At 35.0% G+C, this 23,599-nt stretch overlaps 1 protein-coding gene across 1 annotated transcript in view; it reads left to right on the forward strand.

Annotated features, from left to right (window-relative positions):
• The window catches only part of PRKN (parkin RBR E3 ubiquitin protein ligase), a 700,273-nt gene that overhangs the window by 489,177 nt on the left and 187,497 nt on the right, over positions 1-23,599 (forward strand). The window lies entirely within an intron of this gene.

Consider the following 23,599-nt stretch of genomic DNA (forward strand, 5'->3'; position numbering starts at 1 on the left):
TTGCAGCTTTTTTTTCCTGTATCTTTGCTAAGATGACAGGAACATGTAATTTCTGTACTTGCTGATTTTAGCTTCTCATCAAATTCATTAAGAAAGAACTGAAAAAGAGCTAAAGAAAAGGAATAAATACCCTGATTTACTAGAGGTCACAACAGTTCCACTGTATGTGAAATAAGAAATAATGTATGAAGCAAGAGTCTGGGGTAAAAGAAACATAATTCTGTCCTCCTATCATGTAGCTTCATTTCAAAGGTGGAAAAAATTTTCTTCTCAAAACCATTGTTGGAATTTCTTGTTGAACCCTCTTACACTCTGCTTTTAAGTAATTGTTCAGTTTTATTAATGTTATTCCATACCAACTATTTTTTGTAGAAGATTAGTGTTGAATTTGAGTAAAATCAAGCTCCCAAGAAAGCTTCCTTTCATGAACGGACAATATACCCTTTTCAAAAATGTAAATTCTTTTCAAGAATCTGAAATATGGGTAATTTGTAAAGTACAGTTGTTCACAACTTAGCCATGAACTAGTATAAAAGGAAGGGAAACAATGGGTATTTTATTTTAAATTAGTTTATATTTTAGTGTTTTACGTGTACATGGTCACTTGTGTGCTATATCATGAGGTAAAAACCAAACAGAGGAGCAAAATGAGAAGGGTTCAGAATGCTAAATTGTATGTGGCAGAAGCAGCTTGGAGTGTTGGAGTTAGAACATCAATGGCAAAAATGGTAACAGAACTCCTGAGTACTTAGATAAGATTTGTGATTTCCGTTAATTTTGTTCCCATATGTAAGAAAATCTTCAACTTTGATAAGAAATGACAAAAGGAAGAACAGTAGTTAAATAGTGAACGCCCTGTAATTTGGAAAATTATATCTTTAGTCTACTTCACATATCAAATTACCTATCATCTTGCTTTTGGTACCTTTGAGGAAATAAGACTTAATTTGTTAATTAAACAAAAAAGCAACAAAAAATGCTAAGACTATTATTTACATGTGGTGTATTTGATAAGGGAAACTTTACATTTATGCTGTGGAAAAGGAAGTGTTTAGTTTTCTAGCTTTGTATCCAAATGTACCTACAGCTTTAGCAAAACTTTAGACTTACTTAGATTATGACACTACCCTGGAATTTTTCTTGGGCTACAAAGAATGTGAAAAACACTATTTGCCTTTCCTTATTTATTTTATTACATGTTGATAAAGAAAAAAATTGAACATCACCATTTTAATACAGTATTGTAGTTTCTCTAAATTATACAGAAATTATTCCAACTGCCCCTCATCTTCCAACTGAGAAATACAAAAGGTTCTTATTCAATTATTATTATTAGTAGTGGAATTAGAATTAATAATAATAATATTATTGTTTAAGAATTGTACAATAAACTCTAACATCTTAATTGTGACTCTTGCTAGGCATGACCTCAGCTGTAGTGCAAACTCTTACTCCAGAGCTGCTGGAATCATTGAGATTGAAAAATTCAGTAAAATGATAAGATGAGAAGCCCTTTGTATCCCCTAGTGATTTTTTTTTCTATGGAAAGGATCATTTTGTGTCTCATGAAGCAAATATTCTGACATGGTTCTGATCATAAGTGTTCTGTTTGATAGGAAGCTCAAGGTAACAGATCTTGCTGTTTCTTTTCTCCCTCTGTGTTGAAGATGTCCTTCACAGAAATGCAAGGACTTTTAAAGTGATTTCCAGGCTTTCAATCCTCCTCTATCAGCTGCTTAGTGCCTCAAGCTAATCTAACTATGATATATGGTAAATATTTTCTCTTGGAGGAAAAGTGCTTAAAGTTATTTCTATGCATTGATTGAGCACATTAGGCTAATATTTATCCATTTGAAACCTGGAGGTTTAGCAGTACATCACTTAATAGCTATGCACTGATTATAAGAAGTAATTACACATAAGAATATCAAGGAATATTAAGTCCCTTGTGGAGGAACCATCACAGATAGTTTAATGGTGATTAAATCTGGGGAAGCTGGAGTAGTTTGAAACACTGCTTATTAATTTCAGAAGGTGCATGGCTCTCTGACCATTACATAATAAATAGCCCTAACATTTACGGATTTAATGGCATTTTTGAGCCTCAGGAATGTGGCCTTCAGGTTTCTTGCTGCAGCTGGGTGCATTTGTTTGTTTCAGAGGCTTCTTTCCGTCCAAACTTCACATTGTTTCAAAATTGTATCAGTATGATACCCTTTTATTTGTGCTTGAAGGAGTTCTTCAGCCACAGGGATCTCTGAGTTCCCGAGACCTGTTCTTAATGTACATTTCCTTACCCTCTTCCTTCTAAACAATTACCACTACCTTTTGTCTTCAGTGTTGCTTCACATTGTTTTCTCTTGCTTTTCAAGCCAAGGACCTAGTACAGGACTAGCTGGAGAATTCTAGCAGTCCAATTTCATCTCACAAAAAACTCCCCAAAAAACCAACAACAACAGCAACAAAAACCATCAAACATACAAAACAAACAAACAAAAAAGCACAAAAATACCCAACAAACAATAGTAAAGAAAGGAGAAATGCAGACTTCTCTGGGATCTTTGGGAATAGGTTTTTTTCTGATGGGCATTTATTTAGATGAGCAGTTTTCTCAAATGGCCATCCATTTATGATACATTCTATATTTGTTCTGGTTCTATTTTTTTTAAAAACAGAGGGTCAAATTCTGATGTTCTCTGTGGAATGAAAAGTTGGGATTTATATTATGAGTTTGCTTTAATCATGGATGACAGACAGTCTCTTCAAGTTTGGTGTCAAGTATTAAAAGGACCTTTTTAAGTTTCAAAATAGCTTTAGCTCCTGTCATGACATTATTTTATGAACGAACATAACAAAAACATACCATTTTTTTTTTCTGAAATATTGTTAGTTTTTGCAGTAGCATGGAGTTAGTGTGACTTCACTGGCACCTCTATATAAAGACTATAAATGCTATTCAGAAAATGAAGGCATAGACTAATCCCGTTGACTTTTGAATCTGCTTACACACTAGCCTTAAAGTCTGACCTATTTTCTTTGCATGAACTACTTGGCCAGGTGACTCCTTGTCTAATTCCATAGAGTTGCATCAGAGCTTGGTACATGTACAATAAGTGTGCCCTTTCAATTCCCTTATGAAATGGAGGACATATGTTATTTATTATGTACTATGATGTCAGACAATAACTTAATTTTTTTGCAATTTTGTCTTGTTAGCCTTAGATGTAGATGGAACACTAACTTGCAATTACCATCTTTGGATAGTGTATGATAGAGTGATCCCACAATTGATTTTAAGACTTTTTAGAGTCTAGACACTCTTCATGTTATTGTTTAAAGTGCAGGTCATCTTTTCAAAATTATTCTGAAAATTCTGTTATGATTCCATGCCTGTAACTGTAAAATACAGTGCATGCATATAAAATTTGGGTCTCGATATTATCAGGCTTTTTTTACTTTTTTACTGAGTCTTTTGTGCTGAAAAATGAATTGTTGTCAGCTGTCATACACCTGTGCCTCTCCTAAAATTGATAAAGGATGTGCCACTGACTTGTGCCACCATCACTGTCTTAGGGGCAGGGATGCTAAGCCCAGAGTGTGAGGTGTGATTTGCTGTCACTGGTGCAGCTCACATGAGAAGAAAGTCTGGAAAGTTCTGTAATTTATAGCACACCATAATTTAAAATGTAAATCTAAATTGATTAGTTACATACATTAACCTCAGTACTTTTCATTAATGCTACAAATTATTGTCTAAAATAATTCAGGTGTTCCTTCCAGGTATTTTATGAAATATTTTATCAAACTTTCCCTCAGTTTTGTCTGACCTTCTGTCTTGAATACCTTCCCATTCTCATTTCCCTGTTGTAAAACAGGGAATATAACAAGAACTACATCTCCTTGGATAAAGAGGATGCAAAACAACCTTGCTCAGTGTATGAGACTTCTCACCTGTTGCTTCTTCTTGATTTACTAATAAAATTTGTGAAGACAAAGGAAATGAATGAGCAGATATCTGTTTTATCTCTTGGATTAAAAATGCAACAGAAGGTGCTGACTGAATATAAGCAAATCTGGAATCATATCCTGTGATACACTTGCAGTATACTTTATTATTTTCCTTGAAGTAATTGTTAGGTTTAGAAATAATCTATAAAGCCTGAAAACTCCATGTCTACATCACAGAACACGGGGCCATTAGAGTGGTGTGGACAAAAAGGCCACCTGCCCTGAATGCCAGGCTCTCTAAGAGTCACCATCAACAGTTCAGGAAAAGATCAAGAAATATATAGCTATTTGCATTTCATAAAAAAACAGATAAAGCCTTCATTAACTCCAAACTCCTTTGGAGAAGTTTTCTAACCTGGCATGGTCCACTTTGTCCCCATTTTCCTCTAATAAGTCCAAAGCTCCATGTTTGTAAGAAGAAGGGGTAGAGGTAGTCCTGATTCTCAGAGATTCATCTACAGTTAATGACTTCCACCTATGGGCTGTCTTAATTACAGGTGGATTAGGGATTTACAAAACAAGGCAACCCATGTCCTAAAATCAAAACTGCCTAAACAACATTTATAACTTAATAAAATAGAAATTAATAGAATTAATAATTAAAAATCTGTGAGTAGAATCATTAAATGAACAATTTTATGTAGAAAAGAATGTTTTTTCAGAGAATGGTTTATATATGAATGATTTATATATGACATATATATATGCCTATTTAGAATCAAAACTGATCAGTGTTTAAATTATAAATATCATATAAAATCTTATAATACTGAAAACTCCTGAGCACAAGAATGTAGTGCATTGCTAGATATGAAAATATAACCAAGCATTTATGTTGATTGAACAGTATCTGTTTCTCTTGCAGAAGAAATAATGGAAATATGTTCCTGCAAATTTGTGTTTGAGAGAAGAGTGGAGGATCTGTCATTTTTCTCTAGAAATATAATCTGTGGTTTTGTGTTTGGCTGAAGTAATTTGCTAATGAAAAGCTCTGTGAAAGGTTTTGATTAGAATTACTTGGGAAGTTTAGATAGAGGTCCACTTTTCTTCAGCTCTTTCACATGGTAATTCCACTGAACTATCAACTGAAAATATCTTCCTTTTTCTACCTGTAGTCATGACAGCTTCAAATGTACCTTTTTCAGGTGATAGCTCATGTATCACCATTCCTCAGCAACATAACTTCTGCCTTACTTGCCTGGTAATAGTGACTCTGTAGTATCAAATTTCCTTAATCATCATGCATTATAGTAAGCTGAGCTGTGTATTTCTGATTTAGAATAGAATATCTGCATCTTTTACAAATGTATGGATCTTTTACAAATGTGTGGATCTGGCTTTTGTCAGTACAGCTTTGATGCAGATATGAAATTTCATAATAATTGGCTCATTTAGCACTAGAGGTGTTGTTCAGGTTAATTCTGGTACCTTCAGAAGCATGCAATTTATTTCAATCTGCTGGTAAGGTGGGGTTTGCTTTTTTCATTACCTTGACTAATAATCATGCTTAATTACTTGATTTTACCTTTTTTTCCCCCACATCTTCACATTTACCATTATTTAACAAATGTTATTTTGAAGTATTTCTTCAGAGTTTCCCTATATTGTGAAAAGTACTGACCACAGTCAGAGGAAAAGGACTTCTTTTTGTCTTTATTTTACTCTGGCATAAGTTCATTTCTTTTTCTGCCTTGGTCTTTGAAAAAATAGTAACCTTATTATTCTGAACAACACTTAATGTTCACTTCAATCTGCAAATCCTAAGCCAAAGCTATAGGAAAAGTCAGTGTTTTTGCTGGTCAGCCTGAAGATATGTAAAACACTTTTCAGCAGGAAAAACATGCAAATGTATCTGAAAACAGTTTTAATTACACTTGTCATGTTACTGCAAGAAAGCTGTCACCAGCCAGAGGCTTGGAAACACTCTCATCTGACACTGACACATAGTGCTCCTACTGTAAGAGACTGTAAGCAGATTTTCAACCTGTGTAATACTGATTTGGCAGTCAAGATGAAAATTTAATATTTAAACCATATGATAAATATTTAAAGAGGAGAATGTTTTATTTTTCTGGGATTCATCAGCCACTATTAAATCAGGATAGACACTTCTTAAAGTAGCTTATCTCTTACAATTGTGTAGCTGGTGCCACAAATTATATTACTTTTCAGGTAGATGAATGCCATCAGAGGGTTACTCAGAAATCCCTGCAATAATTACTTTTATTTTGAAATACCTTTCTCAATTTATTCATGCTATGAGTGATGATTTTGGTTTTGCAACTTTCATCTTCTAGAAATTAGGGTCTGTTTTTCTTTTAATGAGTGAAGCCAATACTTGCAGATGTTATAGAACATACAGAAACACATAAACATTTGTCATGCTGAAGTTTAATCACCCCTCTGCAGTATTATGGATTCATTAGTCATAACTCTACAGACAGTGATTCAGTGAAAACTAAACAGGGAGCTAAGACCACTGATCTGTATGAAAATACATGGCCACTTACATTATTCTGGTTTTTCTCTCAGTCTGAACTGAAGCTGTGGCATCTTCTATGAACTCTTTACCTTGCATTCTGTCCGATTATAATCTGAGATTACTGTACAGCTGCAGCAAATGGAATAAGAAAAGAAAATGTCCTGCTTTTTGAGAGGCTGTTTCTGTATGCATCACAGTTTTTGTGAAAAATGGTCTTTCTTCCCATCCCAGGTTCCCAGATGTGCTCTCTCCCCTTCCCTTTTGAGGCTCAAGCAGAGAAGCCAACCACTGTTCTTGAAAAGTAGGCACCAGAAGCATTGCAAGCTACTGTTCCAAAGCCTAAAATATTTTGTAGAGAAAAGAGGAATTCATAATGGGATGCCTTTAAAACTATGTTTCAGGCAGTGAGGCCTAGGCTGTTGTTTCCTCATTAGTAATGGCAGTGGAAACACCTTAGTTCCATTTTTTTTTTCACTTACAAATCCTGTGACCCTTTTGAGACATCTAATATGGGCAGTACTTGAAGATATAAAGATCCTTTCATGCATTCCCACTTAAATATTCTTATTTCTTTGAGTCTCTTCCAGTTACTCTAGTTGTTCTGCCTACACTTGGAAAGTAGTAGGTTTTCTTTCCCCTGCAGTATAAAGGCAATTTTTCTCCGAATTTTGGGCCTTTGGAGTCCCTTTATGACAAAAATAGGAATATTTATTAGCTACTGCATCTGGAGCAATTCTAAGAAAATTCAGCCTTCAAATGAAGGGCAACAAATGCAAGATAAAAAGCCTAAAATTTCCATTGCACAAAAGTTTACCTTGATGAGTGGTTTTGAAGACAGAACAACTGACAGGCAGTCAGTTGTCTCAGAGGCTGTGTTACTGTAAGTTTAGGGAACAGTAAATGACTTTCATTTTCAGAGCAGCCTGATATCTAGTGAAGATCTTTAAATTCAGTGTTTGCTTCTAACTCATTTGTGAACCATCTGAATGAAGATTCTATATATGCCAGGTATGACCTCCTGCTCAGGAAAAGGATATGTTTTTCACTATTAGTTGTAAAAGACTGGTGTTTTGGGGGGCTATGAAGTCTGTTTCTGTGCAGCTGCAGTTTAGATTGCTAAGAAAAGTGGTAATGTGACAAAAAAGAAAACAGCTTTACATAACGTTTTTCAAGATTTCATTTAATTCAGTCAGTAGTTTAGAGCAATTAAAAGCTGAGGGGGAAAACAAAATAGTAAAATTTTAATCTCTGATCTTCTTGTAGGTTTGCAGTGATAGTGGTTTCTGGAACACTGTGGCTGTGAATTATTTGAAACTATGAAATATTATTGCTATTCTGCAAAATATTAAAGGGAATCCCTGAAATATGACATTGCAAAGAAATTAAATCAAATTATTTGCATGAAACAAGTAGTAGCTTTGGATTCATATTATAGTAGTCTTCCAAATCTGTTGTGTATCCAGAGACAGTTGGTTGATCTCTGCTTTCTTCTTGCTGTTTTTCTACTTCCTGGGTCATTGGAACTTGGAAGTCAGCTTGGTCAGCTGTTTCTTTCTCGCCACAATCACACATTGGCTTGAGTGTATTGCATTAAGTTTTGAACATTTATGAAACTGGTTCATAAACTCACTGTTTTTCTAGATGTTTTTGTGTGGAATTTATTTTGTAATGTAATTTTCCACAAATAATGTAAAATTTTCAAGTATCAAATTTTTGATCATTCTACAACGGTGAGTAGGAGCTTTACCATTAAGTTATGTGGGAATGGAGTTGGAGCAACATTAGTGAAAAAAATACTTTCTATAAGCAGAAAGAACTATTTTGCAATGCAGGCTTAAGCAGCATAAAACATATTTGTTGTGTTTTCAGCATAGGAAATTTGCTGAATAACTGAGATCTGTCTTCCATTTTCCTGTAGGTGAATTTTTAACACCTGGTCGACCTGCAGTTGACTTCTAATACTGATCCTAAGGGTATCTTTTCTTGAGTTGATTCTTGAAAATGAGCTGCAGGTCTTTCAGCTTTCGGCTTGATCCTGTTTCAAGTGTATTGCTGGAACATTAAGGTTCATCCAAGCAGCCTGCAAAGCCTTAAATTAAACAGTCAAAAGCTTCAAATAGTAAAACCACTAGAAAGAATGTCTACAGGTGATGTCATCTGCTACTGCAATGTAAATTTCCATCCTATTTTTCCACCTATAAGCTGTGTCATTGAGTCTATTATCTTGACTCTTTGTTTCATTGTTAGCCAGCACCCAAATATGTATGCATGATAGACAATTGATAAAAATTAATAAAACAAGGTATACAAATTTCTTTTAGTAGCACACAAAGGAATAAGAAAAAGAATCCAAATATATTCCAAATCTTTGGATGAAAAAGAGGAGGAATCATAGGTGAGTAAAAAAATGTGTGACATACAAAGCCATGTCTGTGGGGAAAGACTCAAGCTGTTCGTATTCAGAACCTATATTTGTCATTTTACTTGTTAAATCATTAACAGAGTGTTATGATGTTTTCAGAAAATGCTATGTGACAGAGTAGGAATATAAATTTTGTAATGTACATGGCCAGAATGTGGCATAATGCTTGCATCTGCATGTGGTGACAGTAGGTTGAGATACTGTTAAAAATGGTGATATGCCTATTTAGAACATTCAGCAAGTGGGGTATTTTTCAACAAGAAAATAAAACAAATTTCAAAAATAAGTTGCCTGTGTTTAGTGATCTGAATTACAAAGAAAAGCATTAATTGTGAATTGCTAAGGTCTAAGTGTTGTTTGCGTTTGGAGCCTATCATTTAAGCCAGCTGAAAATTTACTGTCTGTCAAATTGTAAAGCCTAAGTATTAAGAATCAGATATTTAAGTTAGTTTTAGTTTTTTATGTTTTCAGATTATGCATTGATTAAATTTGTAGTTGAGGAAGCCAAAGGCATCTAATAAATCATGGCAAAGAACTCAAATGTTTCTCTGCTTCAATATCTAAATTAGTGAATATTCATTTTTAAATTGATTTCCATATGCTAATTTCTGAATTCTGCATTGATTTTCATTACATTACTGTGAACTATGAGTTGTTTAAGGGCTCTTGGTTTTTGGTCCATTTTTCCTCCCATGCATCTTATTTCAGCATGAGTTATAGCTGCAACAGAGGTTTCTCTGAATGAGATTTTTTTTTCTGAGCACCAGAAATCTCTTACTGACCTGTAGTCAGCTCCTCCTCTCTAATGGCTTTCCATTATTTTCTGTAGGCCTACATTTCATTACTATTTATGGAATTCTTTGATAGATAAGCAAGCACAAATTAATTTTAGCTTTGATCATTTCCTCAAAGAGAGTACTAGTACATATGGATAAATATACCATTCCCTAATCAATGGAGAAAAGTGAAATTGTTCCTGCAGGTTTGGTGCACAGCTTTTCATATGGGAAGGTTACTGTGTTGTACTACTGTGTAGTGAGTGTTTACAGCATAGCACCACAGTATGTGTACCAATCCTTTTGTCTCTGCAGCAAATAACAAGTCAGATACGGCTCTTTACTCCTACTGTCTTCTCAGCAGTGAGGTCATCGCTTTTTCCATTGTCTTTTTACTTGTGTAAATTGTGCAGTGATTTTGCAGTACATTTACCCTGACTCCGTGCACATAAACCTGCATGGCACTGGAATTTAACTGCTCTGAACTCCACTAAAATCAGCTGAAATATTCTGACTAACTTCCATGGAGTAGAGAAGATTAATCATAATATTCATTGCACTTTATAAGGGAAAAGAAAAAGGGGGAGAAAAAAGCACTTAATAAGTCAAATGTTACATTTTTGCTATTAAAACTTCTTTATTTATTTCCAGTTTTATTTTTGAGTTTCTGAGAGCATCAAGACTTTTCCCCTACTGCTTTTGATATTTCTTTGTTTTCCAAAGCTGCTAAGATTTCCCATCTATGGATACCGCAGATGGTGATTAAAATAAATTCAGTTTTGTTTTTTGTTTTTGTTTTTTTCCAGCAGGAAAGTATTGTCTTTTTAATATACCTAGTAATACTTCTCCCTTCTAGTTTTGCAAGTCACAGTATTTCAATTTATTGTAAACCTAAACATGTTTATTAGGCTGTGATGTCTTTCTGTTTCTCCAAGATGCAGTTGACTCAAAGGGACAAACTCCCCTCCTTTGCATCCAAATCCGATGTCATCCAAGATTTTGAAATTGTGTTTGCCTTTGTAACACGGGTGCATTCTCAAGCATGGTCACAGTTTTAATCACAGATAATTACCTTATCTTTGATCAGAGAGGGGCATCTCTTTCTTTGGCAGGTATTGGAACAGCTAGTTATTGACTAAATGCTACAGCCATGCAATTCATCCAGCACTTTGAGTTTCATGGTCAGTTCATAGAGATCTATCCCTATTGTAAAACACGTTGGCATTTTCTATAACTTGAAAATGGAAACAACAAATCTGCTGTTTCTCTTGTTTCCTGGCCTTCTCTAAGATATCACAAGTTTTAGTAATTAGAATTAAACAGAAAATAGAGGACTGTGTTCCACTTCCCTTGGACAGCAGTGCTGTTGTTTCCTTGCAAGATGGAGTCAAGAGATGCAAAATGATTTGCATAATGTACCCAGCACATCAACATGAGATTGTATGTCCCTGTGATCTCATTCCTTCATCTTTAAGGCCCTGAAGATGGTGTGTTAAAAGACAAAAGGGAAGAGAATGAAAAGGAGACAAACTGTGGGAGAAGAAATTTAGGAAGGAATGTGATCCCTACAAGTATAGACAGCTTAGGTGAAAAGTGTAAAACCAATTAAAATAATTCATCCTATGCTTAATTCTGTTCCTCTTGCAAGTTACCAAATGTTTTACCATTAAATTAAGTAATGACATCCTACTTGTACCTATAACTATTCCTTGGTGATGCAGTTAATGTGACTATGACATTTTCTTGCATAGGCCCACCTACACAAAATTTTGTTCTGCATCCAGTCTCAATTTAAGTCTGTCTTTAACAGCATAAAAATCAAACCAAAGCTACTATATAAACCTTTCAATTTGCATTCATCATATATTAAATCAGCTTGACTTTTCTTTGTTTGTTTTAGAGTAACAGTTAAAAATGGAATTGTGTATATGCAGATTTAATTTGAGAACATAATGAATGTTGATTGTTATATTGAGATATAAGTAAATCCCTATAATAATACTAAAACTTACTCATAGAATACTCAAAATATTCTTTGAATAATGATGAATTAATTAATAAAAATATTTGGTCTGTATAGCTTTTCAGGAATACTTGTGTAATGCTTTTGTTATCCCTGTTTCTGCTGATTTCACTACAGTCACTCCCTCTTGTATAAGAATGTCTTCTGTGGTCTCTTTCAGCAACTAGCAATACCATCATTATCAAGAAAGCATTTATTATTTTATTATATTCCAGAGTTCTGATGAGTAATGTTGTCAAAGATAATGCCCAGCAGTTGAAATTTAGTTTGTTTTCTTGAACCTATGTTCTTTTTATTCATCTGCTACATGAGACAAAAGGGAAAGAGCAGAGGAGGTCTGAGATCAAATTCATGCTGTGTGCTTACTTCCTACAGAGAGATTTTGAACAGCTTGGTATCATATGACTGTATGCTCATTATCAGGAGACAAATTAAGAACGTTTAAAACACGACTTTTAAGAAGCAAATAGAACAGGAAATATATGGGAATTCACTAGAAATGGCAAACAAAATCTGGAGAGGCAGAATGTAGAAGCCAGTGAAGCAATTTAGCTCTGAGATGTCTCTGTAATGGGCTTCTGTCATGCAAAAACATCTATGCCAAATCTGTGTCAGAACCAGTGAATGTCTCAATATATCACAATTTGAAATGCCCCTCATGCTATTATGATATTAAAAATGTATATTTCCAGGGTTTTTTTCAAGTTCCACTTTTTCCTCTCTTCCTCTTCCCCATAAATAGGACAACTCATCATCCCGGGTATAGGTGGTAAGAGGAAAGGTTTTGAGAGAAATATTAGTGTGTCATAGAAAAGAAAATATTCATGGAAATCAGGCAAAAAGAGGAACAAAAACAGAGTTATTTCAGCAAGTAATTAAACCGCCAGCTACACACTTGATACTTGTTAATTGGTAGTGCTGACATATGCTATTCCTTTGCGTGTATCCACCCACTCATTCTGTCCTTGAATTCTCTCGTTTGTGCTCAGTTTTGGTCTTGTTTTCAAATACAGCTTCATTTTGATATGCCATTTCATGAACCATCTGAAAAGCTCATAGATATCGTTGAACCCTCACCGGAATAATGTGGAAAAGTAACGCTGTAGGTAAATGTTTGTAATTTATTATTAGTAATAAATTAGTAATTAATATTAGTGATACACGTATCACTCGTTCTGATAATTGTACTCTGAAACAAGCTATTTTATTTCTTACCTCTTGCCTTGTATTTGTCTTCCACCTACATATTGCTGAAGGGATGGCAAGAACAGAGGAGACATTCAGGGAGATGTGAAATTGTGTAACAGGGATCCTGATTAGAAGGACCCTGTGCCTGCATTCACTGACTGGACAAGGAGCACCAGAAAACTGCCCTTGCCTAAACTTTTCCTTGTGAACATTTCTCTTACTTGTATTTCACAGTAAGTCCCAGGTCAGCTAATCCACTAAAGTTATTTAATGCTACCTGGTCCCTGTGGCATCAATTCAGTAAACTTTAAAAGCTGCTTAGCTAGTTTGAAAACAAAGATCTAGGTGTTTAATCAGACCTCTTGAGTTTACTAAATGACATTGGAAATCTCTACACAGGAGGCTTTTGAGGGAAAGCCATCAATTCTCCAGCTTGTAGGAGAAAAGCATCATGAAAATAGCCCTTCTCACAAGAAAACTGTTTCAGAATATTTTCAGATCTCACTAAGGCTTCAGTTCCAAAATGGAAAGAGGATGGATCATAACATTTACTACAAGCCTTTTGTAAAAGGAGATGATACAAGAGAAGGCTCTTATAAAGTTCCATCTACCCCACCTAACCTGTTATAGGTTTTTCTACATCATTTTTTTTTTCTTAGTGACCTGACATTTATAAAACCTAAGAGTAATTCAGGGCAAGAGGTGTATGTTTTGGGGTTTTTTTTTGAGATTTTTTATGTGTAAAACACAAAACTCATAAAACAGACTATTTTGTGAAATTACTATGTGTGTTTTTCAGTGCATTATGTAATAATTAAAAAGATAAATAAAAAGTAAATAAAAATTTAATAATAATTTTAAAAAATATTTTCCTTCCTCCATTTTAGGCTTTTTTTTTTTTTTTTCTAGTCTTCATTTGTGAAAATATTCTTCCCCAGCAATATAGTGGATAACTACAAAGGATAGTCCTGGCTTTGTGGAACAATGTGCCTTTATTCTCCAATATAACTAAGGACAGCAAGTTCTCCAGCGAGTGACCCTGAGCACCAAAATTAGCCCTGTGCTTTGAACTGGACTCTGGAGAAATGAATCTTTCACCATCAACCACAGAGAAAAACTCAAAAGACTAATCTTCCATATGTAATGTTATTAGCATATTAAACCAAAGCATGTTTGATGCCACCCTCCTTCACATTCAATTAAATAAGTGAGATGAGTAAATTGGAAGCTTGTGATAGTGAGGACAGCTCAGGGTATTGGATGATAGACCCAGCTGGAGAACTCACCATGTTTCCATCCACCCAGCTGCAAGGGACACTTTCAGTTATAGAAGTGATTAAAGGGTCCCTCTTACCAGTGTCTTGTACATTACCAACAAGTCAGCAAGCAACTAATTTTATGGCATAGTGACAAATAGATATTTTTTTGATTGCAGTAACAATTTGACTTGGAACTGAACCTCATTTCTACTTGTCATCCCTCTTTATATCTCCACTTATTGTAGAGAAGATTTTCCTTTAGAACTGGATTGATTTCTGTTCGGCTACCTGCCAGATAGTAATTCTTGAGATTTGGCATCTTCATTCTTCAGCTGTTCCATAAAGTACAGTGCTTATAATTTAGTAACCCTAAATTTCCTGTTAACATTTTTATAAATGGTAGCATAAATGTTCTGGTGGTATTTTGGAGGATGTTCCCAGGGTTTTTAGACATATGTTGCCAAGCGAACTGTCAGTGGTCAGTGTAGACTTTCTTCTGATCAGCCTTTGAGACAGAGGAAATTATTTGTTCTTTATCATCTGTTGAGCAGTTACAGATGCTTTCAAATGGGAAATAGTCTCTTTTCCAGTTTATATTTCTCTTAACAACTGCAATTGCTTTGGAAAGGATTGTCTCACACAATATCACAAACTTAATTTTACATTGTGTAACTCAATGAGAAATATCTCTATATCTATACCTCTTTAAATTTTTCCAAATATACCTTGAAAATAAGAGTAATTATCCTTCTTTTGTAAGGTCAGGAGTAAAAGTAATCCTTCTATTCACCAAAGCTGTAAAAAGTGATGCAGAAAAATTATTTGCAATAAAAACACTTGACATTCTACTTTTCCTTTGTTTTTCAAGGTAGAGGTATTTTTCTTCATTTGCTACTTTTTGGATCTTTCTGCAGGAACGTATTCCTCTGATTGTCAAAAAATATAATTCGATTTCCAATCTAAGTTTATTCATAGCCAGCTTGTAAAATATTTGTTGATTTAAATTTTTTTTGCATGCCAGGCATTTACCTCTATCATGTCTTATCACGTCCTGCACAAATAGCCAAACTTTCTATCTATTTGCTGGACTCTGTGTTGATAATCACAGAATCACAGAATATTTTAGGCTAGAAAATATATCTAAAATCACTGAGTCCAGCTGTTAACCCAGCATTGCCAAGGCCACCACTAAACCATGTCCCTAAATGCCACATCTACACTACTTTTAAGTACCTCCAGGCATGGTGACTTAACCACTAACCTGGGCAGCCTGTTCCGATGCCTGACAACTGTTTTGGTGAAGAAATTTTTTCTAATATCCAATCTAGAGATCCACTGACACAACATGAGGTCATTTCCTCTTGTCATTGCTTGTTTCCTGGCAGAAGACGCCAATCCCCACCTCACAACAACCTCCTTTCAGGTCATTGCAAAGAGTGATACAGAAGCATTTGGGTCATTTCTCCTTGAGCCCACTCAAAATACTAGTCTTACTTGGTGGAGTCCTAGTGTACATCTTGTTATAGATATTCCTTTCCAGTTCACATGTAGGATAATTTTCAGGATAGTGTTTTTCTTAGGAATGTAAGACTTGTAGTTCTGTTAAACCATTTTAGTGAGATGATGAAGGAAGCAGTCATGAGAGATACAAAAAATAACAGAATGGGATACATGATAACTTTAATGCAATAGGAAGGGAGAAAGAAGAGCAGAGCACACAGCATGAGATCATATAACCAAGTGATGAGAAAGTGAGGAAGATTCATGCTTGCTGCTCTGCACCATTGCCTGTAAATGTCGCTCGCCAGCACAGCGCAGTAAATTAGATGACACCCTTTTCTGGTTTTATGCCAACTAGAATTATTCAATTATAAATTTTATAACACTAAATATTATCCTACTTGCAAATATTATAACTTCTTCTTCTTGTCTTTTATGGCATATTTGTTGTTCCAGTGTGAAGGTTGATGTTGAAATAACTTTCCTGTTTCCTTGGTGACTGCAGCTGCTGTCTGACCACCAAATGCAGACTTGCAAGTAGGATGAGCAACTTATGTGTAATATTTGAACTTCATTGTTAACAACAGTGGCCTGCTGCTAAAGAGGAGGCCAAGATTCTTATAAATCTGGATTATATGGACAAACTTTTTTAATTAACTGTGAGTTGGTTTGGAAACTTGTTAAGGACACACAATAGCAATTTGCATTCAAAAGGTATCAAATAGGACAACCTGTTTGATAAGAATATCAATAATGAGAGTGTCTGTTCTTTGGGTGTTTTCAAGGAAAGAATTGCAAATCAAATCTTATTCGTGCTCTTCATCTTGTTTGCATCTGTTTTATTAGCCACTACATAAAGTAATAGGCATTGTGATAGGGTAATACATTATAGTTCCATAACTCAATTAAGCTGCAATGATTACATGAAAATGAATCCGTAAAGGATTCAGATTACATCATCTCAATGTTGTTTACATTTGATTTTTAATCTCTTGTGTTCATTGTATGCCATTAACATCTTTGACATAGTAAGATGCCTTGTTCTAGTTTGTTTCTAGTTGTATTGGCAAAGCAATGGATTTTTTTTAATGTCACCTGCTCCTACTGCTATTTTCTCACTACTGGAGGAGTGCAAATGAGTCATGTAAACAAAAATAATATAAAATTACCTTTATGTTCCTGGACCTACCCAGTGTCACAAAGAAAATAAAAAACTTCCATGTAATTCTAGGTCAGAAATACTGATGTTTATAAGCAGAATCTAACCCTGCAGTTTCCAAAACTGGAAGACATTTTGTAAAGTCATGAGTTTGTATTAAGCTTATAAAACAACATTTAAATGTGATACATGTGATCACAGTTAAATGTGATTTAAATTCAACGCTAGGAAAGAGCTCATTATTTAAGGAAATTTGTAACAACCTAAACCAAGAAGGTATGAATAGTATAAATTGTGTTATTTGGTTTAGTGATACCACCTTTACTGCACTAGTGATCCACTTTAATAGTATCTGGAGTTTCAGGGGAAAATGTTATCTTTTTATAGTGTGATATGAAAATTTTAATGTCTAATATATTCTGTGAGAGACTGTAGTATGTTTTACTACTTTGATCTTTTCAGTGTTCACTATTTTGATTGGCTGGACATTTTGCTTCTTCCCCACAGGTTTCTGAGACTGTAAACAGGGGAAAAATTAGAGTAGCCAGTCAGTCAAATTATGGAATATTGAAAAGGTCAAAGCCATACAGGACTGTACTTAACTTATAGAATATATGAAGCATTAAAATTCTGATAGCTTGCTCTTGTGCCATGGGTTGCAACAAGAGAGAATAATGCAGTCGGCTGAATCTGTACCTATGATAGTAATTATAATGAAAATGGAAAATGGTGCAACCATTGCCTACTGTCATTCTGACAGACTTGTAAATTTTAGTATAAAGGCTTTTTCAATAGTGTTCTGCATGTAGAGCTAGAAATATATGTATTTATAAGTTTATTGAAACTGAGGTCTCATACAAGTTCAAACTGTAACTTCATTTATAATCAAAGAGAAACTGATTGTAAGAATAAAGGGACAGAACAAGAGCAGAAATGTGCTGTCTCTCATTTATAATGCTTTGCATAATGTAATGAACACAGAGATGTGATCATCATTATAGAAATGAAAAGCAGTCAAAATGTCTGATCTGGTAATTTGGCATAGTAACTTTAGGAAATACTGGTGTTCCAGGGAAAGAGAAAAATTTGTCCAAAACCTGAACATATTAGCTTTTTCAATGCAGATATTATTTTCCAAAGTGTTGGCAAGGGAAATAAGGGGTAGAAAGTCTTTATTTAAGAATTAAATTTAAAATTTTAATTCCTTTGTTCTTTTCTTAGCAGAAAGAACGAAACCATTTTCTTATTTGAAAACTAGCTAGCTGTTTTTAAAACCCACCTACACTACTTTTTTTTTTTCTTCTAGTTTCTTTGTAAGTGTGAATTGTATGACTCGCTAATGTCTCTGTGTGGGCCTGAGCTGCAATGGAAACATCAGGATACAGAGTTCAACTCTGCCAAGTGTGTTTAGTAATTCAAAACTACTTCCTAAACTTTTAGAAATTTGCAAAGTCAATTGCCATTGTAGCCAGCAAGGAAGACATTAATTGGCTTCCCACTTACTATCCCAGACTTGGATTTTACTTCCACATTCTTTCTTAAGATAGGTCAAGACAGGCGGGAAGAGTAAGGAGGCATGGAAAGTGTAAGAGATGAGGGAAAGTAGAAGAGTTAAAGGGACTTCCAGCCATATCAGGTGGTCTTTTCTACCAGTTCATTGCCTCGTAATGACACTTACTATTTGCAAAGTATCCAAAGTTGATGTTTCACAACCTTTATAGTGATTTCTTTTATTTTAGTGCAAATGCTTCTGGGCTAAGAAGAATAATGATATATCTGATATATTTTTAATCTGTAGTATTTCTCGGTGAAGTGTTTAATGATTGAAGAGAAGCAACTGCCATGTCCTGGCTGACATCTTGTTAATTGGGGTACAGATTTCCACAGTATTTGTGTCTCTACTATTTGTGTCAAATGGTAATGTTTATGTTGAGTGGATAAAACTGTGAGTTATGCAAATGTTAGGAACAAAATCTTCTGTTCATTAGGAGTCTATATACCAAGTAAGGCCATGGATAGGAGAAGACTATCTATTAGGCACTGGATTTCGGATATCCTTTTGTGCAGCCTGATTTTTTGTTGGAAATATATAGTAGCATATATATTGCTACTATTGAACATTCCAAACTGGTAAACTAAGATGATGTATCAAATTATATTTATGAATTTATTTGAAACAAAACCTAATATAATTATTAACAAGATAAACAGTTGAAGTATATCTTCAACTAGGAACTAGGAATATATAGGAAGGTGTGCCTAGTGTCTGCCCAGCTAAACTGACACCTGTTATCTCTTAAATACATATATAAATAGGAATACAAATGTTTTTAGTGATGAACATATCTTCCTATTCCCTCTTAAAATAAACATTGGTACTGTGAGAATAAAAATTTGGTACGACAGCAGAGTTTTCTCCCCATATGGGGGTTTGTGAGAACCTAATGCCTCCTAGTGACTGTTCAAACATGCCCTTGTGTGTTTCCATTTTGGTAATCCTCTTTTAGCATTGCATTTCTAAGGGAATTTTAATAACAGCAACCCGTTATGTCTGTTAGCATTGCCTTTCTAATAGAATTTTAATAACAGCAACCCATCCATGTCTGTTGGCTGCCTTCTTTCTCTCTCAGAGAATTAACAGTTTGTCAATTGTTGCAGCTGCACTGTTGATGCACCTCTAACAGACTGGTGTGCCTTGTCAGGTGTCTGAGGGGTAAAACTGGGAAAAGATGATTGTTGGGAAGGTAGAATTAGAAAGAAATTATAAAGATGACTCTGTAGCCAGAAAGGCTAAGGAAGAAATACAAATGATAGCATGGTTTGAATAATTCAAAGAAACCGGGCTGGTATGCCAGAACACATTCTTTCCTGCAATAAAACCAAGCTGAGACCCCTCTTCCTAGCCTTATAAGGAAAGGTCTGAAGGACCCTGAGATAACTAAAAATATGCAAAAATAGCAATTTCTATAGGTTGCACACAAATGTTACTGTATTAGTATACTTAGAAAGATTGGTTGGTAAAGGAATAGAATATTCATATGTATAGGTTATATAAGTAATTGTAAAAGAGAGTTCGCTCTCTTGGTAACTCTTAACTCTTTGTTCTCTTAGCTCTTGGTCTTTCTTAGCTCTCTTTTTTTCCCGGCTCTCTCACTTCTGTTCTGTTCTGTTACTCTATTTCTTAGCAATCTTAAGTCTTGAACTCATGTATTCGTATCTTACCCTATTTTGTATTGCTCTCTCTGAGCCCGCTTTGAGCTCTATCTGCTGGCTCATAGCAGGCTCCCTCTCTCTCCCTATCCCACGCCCTGAAATAAACTTCTAACACCTAACTCGACTATAGAGGTCTTTGCCGTGTCTCAGACTGTCCCCAGAAAGGGTCTCCTACAGATGATGAGTATGAATTCATGTAAGAATTCACAGCCTTACATGCAGAGTTGGAAACTATAGTCTGGAAGAACTTCTAGAGGTCTCTGTCCACCCAGCTTCCCAAAGGCAAGTAAGTCATGCTATGCCATGCCTCAAAAGTTTGTTCTCAAAAAAATTCCAGTGACACAAGCTTCACCTTTTCTCCAGTGTTCACCTGTCCTTTACAGGCTTCCTGGACCAGATGAACTGAATCTCTTCAGCTATGATTCATTTGCATTGTCCTCTACTGGCTGTGCTCATGGAGAACACAATTTCTTACCTCCCTGCAGTACCTTTAGCCATCTTTGCAAGCTCTTATTTTCCTTTTCTTCAATATTGTTTTTCAGACTAAATTAAAAACAAACAAAAAACTGATGAACAAATAAACATTTGCTGCTTTCCCAGTCAGCTGTCCTGGACTGCATTATGCAAAACATAACATAGTCCATCTGAGTCAATCTTATTCTGGCTAAGTAGACTGGAAGAATTACTTTGCATTCTCTGTGCATGACATTTCTCTTTGCACTAACTTATTCCATAATATTTTTTTCTGGCTGCAGCATGATATCAGATATTGTAGAATTGGTCTTCACAAATACAGAACATCTACTCCATGACTAAAATTATGAGGCACTGTGGATATTCAAATACTCTGAATATTGGTTATTTAAATTTCCAAATGAAGTTAAAAAATTCAGGCCAGAGAAAATCTCAAGTAATTCTGCAGACTTCTAATGCAGATAGAGGATTAGGCAGCATGAAAGCAAATGAAATTCAACATGCCAAATGTGAGGTTGTACATACTGGAAGTAAGCTGAAGGTTGTAAAATTTTCTATGTTGGCCAGAACACTTTTATTCAGATCTGAAAAAAATGGTCTGGCTGTCTCCCACTATCTTGTAATCCTTGGCCTTCCCCAACACTGACAGAGAGGGGTGAAATACGAAGTACTTTCTAGGTAGCAGTTTGACAAGCATCAGGGCACTGAACAGTGTGTTTATGTTAATGTTACTCTTAATGTGCAACAAATATAGACATTTTAAATGTAGATATAGCTGTGGTAGGGAAAAAAATGTAGATAAATCTGCTTGCTATTTAGTTTTTCTTCTAGCTTGATTAGATTCTTCCTCTTTTATTCTTTTAAATCATCAAATGCATGTGGGTTTTTTAACTCCAGTTTTAAATTTAGAAATATTCTCAGCAGTCTTTTAGAAATCACAGACAGGAACATAATTTAACACCTTTCCTTCACAGTAATATAGACATATGAAAAGTGCCAGGTTACTGTACTTAAGTATTATTCTCAACTGAAAGAACAAATTTTACAGCAGACAGATGAGTGAGTATGTTGTCTGGATGAGTTAGCTACACTGAAACTAGAAAAAAATATGTATTACTTGCAAAAGACCTCCACTGATTTTAATTCTCTGTAATTCTTACAGCAGAAGGCAACAGATTTTTAGTAGTGGAAAAATATACAGATTTTACGTATTCTGTGTGTCAGAGGGGAAAAGGCAGAAAAGAAGAAGTGTACGATGTGTGTGTAAACTAACCAAGAGAGGGAGAATTCATCATATTCAGAAAGTAGAAGTAATTTCCAAACTGGTAAACTAAGATGATGTACCAAATTATATTTATGTAATTATTTGAAACAAAAGATAATATAATTCTTAACAAGATGTATCTGTCTGGGAGGCAATTTCTGTCTGAGGGGCAATAATATCCTCTAATCCACCCACAAGGAAGGTTCTGTTCCAGGACCTCTCTGTACAGACATAGTTAGGTTTTCAATGCTAAAATGAAATGTGCTGTTTGCCAGCATGCTTCAGTGTTGCTGTTTGTAGCAGAAAATGTCATTGGAACTCCATAGTGCTGGCTTTGGGGCTGATGAGACTCAGTGAGCTTTGTCAAATTTGGGCATATAGTCTCAGCAGATTTATGTTCCACTCATATGTCAGTTGCTTTCTTATGTAAATGTAATGAAGTATTTTTTCTGTAAAATTAGTCAGAATTATTTATGTAGCCTGTTTGCTGCATGTTATTGTAGAGACCATAATAGCTAGTTTCACTTTTTGTGAGGCCAAAAGCATTAGATATCAGACTGTCAAAAACAGATATACAGACTATCAAAATTTCCAGTAGAAGAAATCAAGTAATGTTGGCATTAAAATCCACAGTTTTGCTTTGTCTCTTAGACTGTGTCCTATGCGACACATTGAAAATACTGCAAGCTGGAGTTCTCTGCTGCTGATTTTATGCATACTGATTGGGTACTACATATTGTAACATTTTCCATGTCGGCCAGGACACCTCTGTTCTGATCTGAAAAAAAGGGTCTGGCTGTGTCCCACTATCTTGTAATCCCTGGCCCTCCCCAACAGTGACAGAGAGGGGTGAAGCATGGAGCACTTTGTGGGTAGCAGTTTGACTGGGCAGGGTCTCATTGTATATGGTCTGAGACTTGGTTCATGTCTTATGGCTTTTAATGAGATTGGTTTGTTCCCAGCAAAGAGTGCATTTAGACAGTCTCTGTGGAGGTAAGGATGACTTTGTCTCATTATTTACCCCTTCAGCCAACAAATCATTATCAAAGATATCATATTAGCGTGCAGATCCTGTTATTCTATTTTATTTTTGTATGTTTAAATATGTATATGGAGGTAAGTTTGTATTTTTTGTTTGTTATTTGTTTATTATTACTATACTCATAATGATAAACCAGTGATTGCAAGCAGTAAGCATCAGCATTTTACTTGGCCCTGATAAGAGGAGAAATCTAATTAAATTCAAAGAATTCTTTTCCCTAAAAAGTATTTCAGTCTGTGACCTAAGTTTAAAGAACAGCACTGAAGAAATATATCAGTCCAAGAGAAATATGTTTGGGGAATTTTTATATATCAACTGAATCAAGAGACAGAAAGAGACTGGTTCAAAAATTAATACCTGAGAGTTTCAATTTGAATAACTTCATATAAACAGCCTGTGTTGCCTGCCATGAGGACAGTCAGAACTATGAACAGAGAGACAAGCACTATGAACTGTACTTTGTGAGACTAAAGAGTTAAAAATAGCAAGAAATTCTTTTCCAACTAAAGGCTGGACCATGAAGGAAGAAGGTGGAGAGCAGAGAGAACATAATCACTTAAAACTGGTGTCATCTCTCCTTTCCTTGAAAACTCCTGCATTTTTTTTGTCAGTGTATAGGCTTGACACTGTGCCTAGGAATTATCCCTTCCATTTCTCTTCCTCTGCCCTCCACAAAATGGCCTAGGTTCCATTTTACCACATGGGATGTTATGTAAGCAACAGAGACAGCAACATTTTATAAATTGACAGCTATGACAGCAAAGTAAACCGATGTCAAATGTTACACAA

Source organism: Poecile atricapillus, chromosome 3, assembly GCF_030490865.1.
Source record: "Poecile atricapillus isolate bPoeAtr1 chromosome 3, bPoeAtr1.hap1, whole genome shotgun sequence".
Classification (NCBI taxonomy): domain Eukaryota; kingdom Metazoa; phylum Chordata; class Aves; order Passeriformes; family Paridae; genus Poecile; species Poecile atricapillus.